Raw genomic sequence first — 8,431 nt, 5'->3', positions numbered from 1 at the left:
GTCCATGAATACATGAGTTATATCCTTACCTTGGTTGTTGTGAACAGCATTTTAGTAAATTACTAGGAAGTAGATATTTCTTTAAACTCTCTTTGACTATACATCTAGTGATGAATAGCTGGATCATATTATGATTCTGGTTTTAATTTTTTTCTTTTTAAATTTTTGAAATTAAAATATCATACCATTTTGAGGAGCCTCTATTTTTCTTTTTCTTTTTTAATGTTTTTTTTTTATTGAAAAATAAAATAATTCATATTACATCTCAATTGCTACCCCATCCCATGCATCCTCCCATTCCTCCCTCCCTCCCACTTTCACCCCATTCCCCTTCCCTATGACTGTGACTGAGGGGGACCTCCTCCCCTTCAAGATGATGCTAGGGTACCAAGTCTCTTCTTGGTAGTCTGCTATCCTTCCTCTGAGTGCCATCGGGCCTCCCCATCAAGGGGACATGGCCAAATAAGGGGCACCAGAGTTCGTGTGAAAGTCAGTCCCCAGTCTCCACTTAACTGTGGAGTATATTCTGTCCCTTGGCTAGGTCTGGGTAGGGGTTTGATGATGACTGCACGTATTGTCCTTGGTTGGTGCCATAGATCGAGCAGAACCCCTGGGCTCAGATCTGCCCATCATAGTGTTCTTGTAGGTTTCTAGGACCCTCTGGATCCATCTATTTCCCTATCTCCTATATTTCTCCTACCTTAGGGTGTCCTCACCACTATCCCATTTTCCTGGTAAGTGAAGACTTTAATGAGACATACCCCTTGGCCTAGTGTCCAGATATAAGTGAATATATACTATTTGAGTCTCTCTGTTTCTGGGTTAGCTCACTCATTATGATCATTTGGTTAAATTAATTTGTACTCTCTAACAGCACACCAAAGTTTTCTTTTCTGTACATACCAACATTTTTTATCCTTTGACTTCCTGAGGATATTCATTTTAGCAGGCACTAATGGATATCTCAGTGATTTCCCTTTACATCTTTCTGACAATTGATGATTTTAATCATGAGAAGACTATTTTAACTGGGGCAACCACTTTGCCAAACTCACAAAATTTTATAGAAACTACTGTGAGAGACATTGACTATAATAGGTTATATCTTTTTGTTTAATAAAAATATTGACAAAGCTTTAGAAATGTGTTCTGGGACATATGTTAAGGAAAAAAAGTGAGTACTTCACTCTTAGTATTTATTATGGAATATTGGATCCTTATAAAAATATTGTTCAGTCCTTTAATTCCTTTATCACTTTTTCTACTTATCCCCTTTTCTCTTTTTTGGGTTCCTTCTGTTTCATTCCATCCTCTTTTATTTGATTTCTATCCTGTGCTTTTTCTAGTGTAAGATTTTTCTGTAGGTAAGCTATTATGCTGTACACACAGAAGAAAAAAAAGGCCTACCTTGGCATGATATTGAAGACCCGGGGACTGGGGTTTATAAGAGGTTTTAACCAACAGTGTCTTCAAATCTGGGCTTCGTTGTCTATGCCTGTCGTCCCAACCACTTGGGAGGCTGAGGCAGAAGGATCATTTGATCTGCAACAGCATAGTGAGAGTCCATCTCCACAGCAGCAACAACAACAAAAATATTTGGAGAGAGTAGGTAGCCTCAGAAGCAGAATGTTCTGTCAGGAAAAATGTCATATTGGAATAAAGGAAGGCAAGAGACACATGCTTCCTCTTAGGCTTTAGCATTGGCAAGAATACTTCCAGTGTGGGCAAATGTTTCCACTTGGTTAGAGCTATTTGAAAGACTACCAGCTTGTTTTATAATCAGGGTGTGGGAGTGGAGCGTAGTAGGTGATGAACTATGGGGATTTACTGTTTTGGAAAACTTAAATATGAACCCTATTGTTGCCTGGATGCTGAGGACTTTCCATTTTTGTAGCTGAACATGGGCCTTTTAATTCTGATGCCATAACAATGTTTTCAGGGTAGTTTGTGCACAAACACTCACTTGCTTAACACATAGTTCATGCTTTATGCTTTTGGATAGCTATGGCAAGTGGACTTTGCATTTCTACTCAATACATTTTGGCTCAATATGTTCCCTTGATGCCAATAATGATAGTTTTCAGGAATTAATGATTTAATAATGGTTATTTGACCCTTTACTGAGGCTTGAGTCTCACTATTGAGTCCAGATTAAACATCGTTCACACTGCAAACCACGGAAGTAGATACTACATCTGACACACTCATGAGTCAACAGATGTTCAACCCACATTACTAACACATCCCAACACAAACACTTCATCATGTCCAGTGTGAAAATTAAAAAGAAAGAAAGAGAAAGGAAAAAGTTTAGGGAGATGGAGAACCATATCCTAAATTTTAGTAGTAAGAAAATATCCAACAAAGACAACTGCCACTGGGGGGCGATGGAAGCTCAGAAACCACTCTACTAATCTTGAGGCAAGTAAGCACTTTAACTGGTTTATTTATTCAAAGTTGGAATTCAGACATGTGAACCACCAAGGTCAAGGAAATTCCTGGATGCGAAGCAGGGTCCTTGGGGTGGGGGACGTATCAGGACTAGAATTAGCACCTTGGCAGACCACCTTCAACACAGAAAAACTTCGCCTCCCCCGAGCATCTTAAGAATTTCCTTCAATTCCCTTCAGCCTGAAACAAGGGATGTCATGTTAAACTGCAAAGAAGTGAGAGAGCACAGAAGGGTGCTGATTTACAATTACTTGAAAACACATGTGAGTTCAGTGCAAATGGCTTTAAGATAGCTCACAGCCATTTGGATCAGAGCTTTAGTTGCTGAGCGTGGACCTCTCAATTGGTAACTTTCCTGGGGAGGGTAGGAAAGTGGCAGAATTCATTGCAAGGAATTCTGAATGATAGTTAACACTTCAAGGGACACTTAGACATTCTAATACGAATTTAGACAGGTTCAGAAAATACCCTATGGAAAACAAAGAAAAATTAGGGGATTTATAAGGTGGCTCGGTGGCTAAAGGCACTTGCCACCATGCTCAGCTACTTGCATTAAATTCTCAGGACCTGCAAGATAGGAGGAGAGGTCAACTTTTGCAAGTTCATTTCTGTTCTGCATCTGCACACCATGAGGAGCAAACATTCAGCCTCACACACATTCATACATAAAATATTTGTAAAATACATATCTTTACTGCAGGGATGATTTTTGTGGCCACTTGATACAATACTGAGAGTGTTATTTCACCTTCTTGATTTACTCAGTGGTTCTGAGAACCGGTATCAGAATTGGAGTCTGGTCTTGGTATTAGAATGCGGCCAGCATACTTCATCAAACATCAGTGTCAGAAGGCCAATCAACAATCCTGCTTGGTCTCTGGGTTTTCAAGATTTTCATGATGAAAGTGTCATGGGCATACAGATTTGTCCTCATTCCACTCCAAGAAGGAATGAAGGGCAGGCAGATATGGAATGGTGCCCAGAACGTACTTTTGTGCCTAGGGAAAGGTATACATAGATCAAAGATATCATGATGCAGGCAAAGCTCGCCACTTCTTAGTGTCTTCCTGGCATATGGTGAACTAGGGATTTAGAGATTTCAGCTAAGACGAGGACCCTTAAATTCTGTGCTTGGCATTTACCTCTAGAATCTATTCATACATATTGCCCCTTAGATGTTATCTAGATACAAGTGAAGACGTTTTAGGGTTGAGTGAAGAATCCAGCTTGAGTACCTTTAAGCAGAGGAAAGGAATTTCCCATCCATATATCCCTAACAGGAGCAGGCAATGCCTCAGGAAAGGCTGAATCCAGAAGCTTTGCCTGCATGAGTGTAATGCCACACTAAGTCAGGATCTCTCTCCCAACATTTTAAGCATTCTGGGTGATTTACTACTCATATCACATTTTTTTCCTGCTGCTTCAGTTACTGTGTTTATGGAATAAAGAACAATAGAATTAGCAAAATGTGAGGATTGTGATTGACAACACATTCAGTGTTACATAAAATTAGAGATGTTGTTTCTCAGAGGAACTGATGCTGGCTAGACTGGAGCACCTGGAATCTGTAGGCTTTGTCTCCGTGTTAAGAATTTTGTTGGGGGCCAAGCATGGTGTCACATGCCTTTAATCCCAGATGCAGATGCAGGTAGATCTCTGGGAGTTCGAAGCTACCCTGGTCTACAGAGCAAGTCCAGGACAGCCAGGGGTACAGAGTGAATCCCTATCTCAAAAAACAAAACAAAACAAAACAAACAAAACAGCAACAACAAAATTGGGTTGGGGAGATGGCTCAGAGGTTAGGAGCACTAGCTGCTCTTCCAGAAGTCCTGAGTTTAATTCCCAGCAACCAACCACATGGTGGCTCACAACCATCTATATTGAGATATAACGCCCTCTTCTGGCTTGCAGGCATATGTGCATGTAGAATGCTATATACATAATAAATAAATACATTTTATAAAAACTGAATTTTGTTGGTGTGATAAAATATTTTTTGAGACAGTGTTTCTCTGTGTAGCCTTGGCTGTCCTAGAGTCACTTTGTAGACCAGACCAGCCTTGAACTCACAGCGATCTGCCTGCCTCTGCCTCCCAAGTGCTGAGATAAAAGGCGTGCGCCACAATGGCCCAGTGATAAAATAGTTTTTTGTTTTGTTTTTTGAGACAGGTTTTACCTGTATAGCCTTGGCTGTCCTGGACTCACTTTGTCAACCAAGCTGCCCTAGAGCTCAAGTGATCCACCTGCTTCTGCCTCCTGGGTGCTGGTATTAAAGGCATGTACTCCCATGCCCAGCTAAAATATCTTTATAAATGACTTAAAGATGAAGTACTTATTTGGGATTCTGGTTTTAGAATTTTCCATTCATACTAGTGGGGAAGGTGTGGCAGAGAAGAACAGCGCACATTCTAGCTGCCAGTATGCAAAAAGAGAATGCTTTTGCTACCAATATTTCTTCTTTTCTTCTTTATCTCATTTATGCCCCAGTCTATGGAATGGTGCTGTTCATATTCAGGACTGCTCTTCTCCCAGTAGTTAACACTGTCCGGAAACACACACCCAGATAATGGTTCTTTACTAACCTCCTTGGTGCCTCCCAATGGAAACAGGAAGACAATCAATATTAAACATCTGGCTCTGTATGGACAGGAAGAGAAACTTCCTATGTAATAAGTAATCCATTAGCTCATAATAAATAAGATCACAGTTTTGCTTCCTTGGGTTCTATTATAGGCCTAATTAGAAGGCTCTGGGTTCTTATGTAAATTATTTGAGAAATGCAGCTACTAATCTCAAAAGGGTATTGGAAAGATCCGTTTGTTAGCAACTGCTTATAAATAGAAACCTTCATTGTGGCCACATGCCACTGTTATCCCTACACTTGGAGAAGTACCATGATTTCAATACTGAGTGCTAAGAAGGGAACATGCTATGAAATAATGAAAAGGACCAACAATCACATTTGGGATTAAGAGTTTCGAACTGATCCTTGGAAATCCCTTAAGGTCTACATAATTATTTGCAAGGCTCCCTTAATGTAAGTACTCTGATTTCTGTGTAAATCCTAGTCATATAAAACACATGCCCTGGCATAAAGCACAAAAGGAAATGAAATGGATTTTCCAGAAATTTAGGACCTATAATAATTACAGTTTCTGCTGATAAAGGTGTGAACGCGATTATGTGTGAAGGTGACAGCGGGATGTTGTAGCCTGAGTGACAGTAGTTGACCTTCGAGGGTAGTATAATTGTAAGAAACTATCATGTAGAGTAGATGCCTTACTCTGTCCTGAGGCCTGACAGCTACAACCACATACAATTTAAAAGCCCAGGAGAGAAACTGTAGGCCTCCTGTGAGGGGCCATGGAGGGCATCTTTTAAGATCATTAAGCTGTTGCTCTGGGTTTTCTTCCTGCCAGCTGTGTGGATGTGGATATTACATTGTTCCTTATCAGTGAAGTGACCAGAACACTGAGTTCATGACATTATTTTGTGGATAAAAGCGACAATCATACATTGATTTACTTCAGAAATTGCCTCCCCTCTTTCTGTGAAAACCGAGTAAATCTTTTGAGTTTTGAAGGCCATTGTCTCTGAGGAAGCTACCCAATTCTGTCATGGTGGCAAGAGTACAGCCACAAAGTAACATAATAAATCAATACGGTTTTGCTTTAATGAAAGTATGTTTACAAAAAAAGAAAAGAAAGAAAGAAAGAAAAGAAAAGACAAGAAAAAAGAAAGAAAAGAAAAGAAAGAAAAACAAAAAAAGAAAGAAAGAAAGAAAGAAAGAAAGAAAGAAAGAAAGAAAGTATGTTTACAGATCAGAATAGCCTCTACATTTGGGAGGGAGGTTATAATTCTGACTTTGTTTAATGGTTAGCTCTTCCTTTCTCATCACATTACTCTTCTTGTTCCTCCTCAGAAACAATTCCTAGAAATGGCTGCCTCCATCCTTGTCCCACTTTACATGCCAAATGTATAAAGCCTTAAAGTGACTGGAGTTTGATTTGGTCAGTAAGTAGTTAATGTAGGTTAAATAAGGCCATACAATTGGCATATTCAGAAGAGGAAGAGACACCAGAGAAGGAGCTTCTGTATATTCTTTGTGTCTGTCACTCTTTATGCACATGGGGAGAAAAGGCCATGTAAGGCTATGATGAGCTTAAGAGTCAGTATTCACCAGAAAGCAGCATTTCTTAGACCTTGTTCCTGAACTTTGAGCTCCTACAACTCTTGAGATAAGATATTTCTGTCTTTAACATACCCAGTCTGTAGCACTTTCCTTTAGCAACTCCTGAAAATTAACACAATCCTTTTAGCTATGTATATTCTGATGCCACTAAAATTCTTTTTTTTTAATTTTCTCTTCTTATAAAAAGGTTTGCTTTAAACTGATATTTAAAAAAAAAAAAAAAAAAAAAAAAAAAAAAAAAAAAAAAAAACAGCTGCCTTGACTTAATAACAAAAATCTGAGGCTTAAGTTAAATGGAAAGCATATGGTGTGATATGGTAGAAATAATCACTAAGATATTTCTATTCAAGCTATATCTCATATTTGCAAATATTGAATATAGTGGAGGAGAGTAAGACTGGATCTACGTGATGCTGTCCCTTTTCTGCTAAGGCTTGCTACTTGATCGTATAGTGTGTATGTGTGTGTGTGTGTGTGTGCTTATTTGTTTGTTTGCTTCTATTTTGAGAGGCAGGGAAACTTGGAGACAACCAGGATGAGCAAACATACATTACAGATGACAGTAACAAGAAAGGAGTCCAGCTATAGTCCAAGCTTAGTATTTTCTCTTTGTCTCTTGCTGGTCATTTATTCAGTTGATAAATTCACATAGTTTCTATGTGATGCCAGTGCTGTGAGCAAATAAGATGGATAAAGATATGATAACAAATGAGGTCTGTGCTGCCATGGAGCCGATGTGTTAAAGCAATGGCAGGAAAAGTTGAGCTTTAAACAGAGAATTCTAAATAAAATCATTATAGAATATGAATGCTACGGAGGAAATTGACAGCATCATATGACAGAAGTAACAGACTTTCAGGCTGCAGACAAAGAAACAGCCAGCACGCTTCCCTCACCTTCTCTTCCAGCTTCTTTGCTCCACTTTGAACTCTATAAATTTCAAGCCCCCAGTATCTCCTGAACATCTTGAATCACTACATTAATATGATGTTCTTTTATTAGTGTCGTCTGTAATGTACAGTCTACAGCAATCCTGACACTTGTCATTAACTTTGTAGTTTTGGGCTGGACATTTACTCCATAAAGCATTTTATTCTTGTAAAAGTTTTTGGTTGCAGAATGATTTTAGATGTACAGAAAAGATACAGAAATACACAGAATCCCCATATACTCCCACATTTTTTCTTATTTTTGTTTTTTGTTTGTTGTTGTTGTTGTTGTTGTTTGTTTTTAAGACAGTTGCTCTGTGTAACAGCCCTGGCTCTCCTGGACTCACTTGTAGACCAGGCTGGCCTCGAACTCACAGAGATTCCCTGCCTCTGCCCCCACCCCACCTCCAGTGCTTTTTCCTTACTGTTAATTACTTACATTACTATAGTGCATGTGTTTTAAGCAATAACTATTTTTGTTATTTTTTTAATTGTTGCTTTGTATTTCGCAAGACCAGGGATGTAACTCAGGCTTTCACATGTGCAAATCAAATGCAGTCCATGTTTCCAGCCTGCAGTAAAGTTTTTGATATACTATTCCATACTGTATTTGGGTTTCTACAGATGTTTACCTAATACTCTTTTTCTGTTGCAGGCCCCTCGTTATGGTTTGAACATGCAATGTACCCCAGAGGCTAATCTGAGAAACATTTGGTCCCAAGGTGGTAGCATTACATGGGGAAATTTTAGGAAGTTGGCCCTAGTTGTGGAAGCAGGTCACTGAGACTTTCTTTTCGAGGTTATATCTTGTGCCTGCTTGTATTTGCTTTCTCTGCTTCCTGTTCACTGGGAGGAATTT

The sequence above is a fragment of the Acomys russatus genome, chromosome X, assembly GCF_903995435.1.
Source record: "Acomys russatus chromosome X, mAcoRus1.1, whole genome shotgun sequence".
Classification (NCBI taxonomy): domain Eukaryota; kingdom Metazoa; phylum Chordata; class Mammalia; order Rodentia; family Muridae; genus Acomys; species Acomys russatus.
The sequence above is the reverse complement of the archived record's forward strand: the minus strand, read 5'-3'. Positions refer to the sequence as shown.